The following is a 1,714-nucleotide window of genomic DNA, read 5'->3' as shown; positions in this document are numbered from 1 at the left end:
TATAAAGCTCACAGGGATGTAAAGTACAGTACAGGGAATCTAGTCAATAATACTTATGGTGCCAGTAGGTATTAGACTTATTGAGGGTATTACTTCATAAGTTATAAAAATGTCTACCACTATGTCAAAATTAATATAACATGGAATGTCAACTGAATTGAAAAATTAAAACTATAGCTCTTCCCCAAAGCAGCCAGGAGTGACTTCTGAAAATGGTTCACTATTCACTTGACCCAGAAAAACCCACAAAAATCTTGCAAATCAAGAGGTTCAAATCTTCGTGTTCACTTTAAGAACACGCGTGAAACTGCCCTGGCCGCCAAGGGGATGCATATTCGAAAAGTCACCAAGCATCTGAAGGATGTCACTTTACAGAAGCAGTGCGTGCCATCCTGTCGTTACAATGGTGGAGTTGGTAGGTGTGTTCAGGCCAAACAGTAGGGTTGGTGGTCCAAAAGAGTGCTGAAATTTGGTGCACGTGCTTAAAAATGCAGAGAGCAATGCTGACCTTAAGTGTGGGGAAGCAGGAGACTTGACTGGAAAGTCTGTAAGGAGGAATCTCTGAAAGGTCAGGGGCTTCTAGCAGGACGTTGCCAAAGGCGGCAGACTTTTCCAAACAAGGCTAAGCCCCTGGGTGTTTTACTGGAATCTTTATGTTTACTTATTAGATGTCTTTGCTTAAAGGACACTGCAGACACATGTGACTTCTCAAAGATCCTTATCCTACTGATAGTATCTAATAATTTTAGTTCAAGCTGTTATTACAATAAAAGCCCAAGGAGGCAGGCAAATGGGGCTGTTTTGGTTCCTACAGCCAAGCAGCCCCTTAGCTCTCTCTTTCACAGAAATGTGTGTCAGAGTAATCCATTCATCCATCACTCAGGGTCTGCTGGTCAGCCCCAGCACTTAAGGGTTTAGATGTAGACTCTCTGGTCATTGAGCACATCCAGGTGAACAAAGCTCCCAAGATGCAGCATGGAACTTACAGAGCTCATGGGCGGGTTACCCCTTACAGGAGCTCTCCCCACCACACTGAGAGGATCCTTCCTGAGAAAGAGCTGATTGTTCATAAAACAGAAGAGGAAGCTGCACAGAAGAAAAAGATATCCCAGCAGAAACTGAAGAAACAAAAATTCATGGTCCAGGAGTAAATTCAGCATAAAATAAATACTAAGAAAAGTAAAAAAATAAATAAATAAAGCTTTTCTTTATCTAACCATTGCCTATATTTCTGGCTTTATTTCATCCCCAATACTTGCTTGCTTTGCTCTCTGAGATCTAGATGCACTGACATGCATTCAGTTTCTCCACCTCCACAAGCCCTCTCTTGCTGCTCCATGGGTTGGATTGCTCTCGCTGCCCCCAGCCCCCAACTCCCTCACTCCTTCTCTGCATCCTCCCCCCATCCCCAGCACACAGAATCACACACTTCATTCGGACACTGTCCTGACTTCTCCCCCGCCCCCTGTATCAAATTCTCTTCCTATTTTCAGCCTTATGGCACTGTATACCTTTTCTGCCTAGTCCTAATGGTAGTTGTAAATGTACACACACACACACACACACACACACACACACACACACACGCATATTTAAGTAGAATTATTTGACTGATGTTTCTCCCTACCAGACTTTACGTTTTATGAGGGCAGGTATCTTGTTCATGGTGGCATCTCTAACTAGCATCCTGCTGCCCTTGCCCTTTCATTCAATG

The 1,714-nt window shown here is 43.5% G+C and overlaps 1 pseudogene; it reads left to right on the top strand.

The window, feature by feature from the left end:
- The first annotated feature begins 212 nt into the window (after positions 1–212).
- LOC107182205 lies at positions 213–1,151 on the top strand (annotated as a pseudogene).
- Positions 1,152–1,714: the final 563 nt, after the last annotated feature.

The sequence above is a fragment of the Myotis davidii genome, unplaced genomic scaffold (genome assembly GCF_000327345.1).
Source record: "Myotis davidii unplaced genomic scaffold, ASM32734v1 scaffold674, whole genome shotgun sequence".
NCBI lineage: Eukaryota > Metazoa > Chordata > Mammalia > Chiroptera > Vespertilionidae > Myotis > Myotis davidii.
Note: the sequence above shows the minus strand (reverse complement) of the source record. Positions and strands in the feature narration are given on the sequence as shown.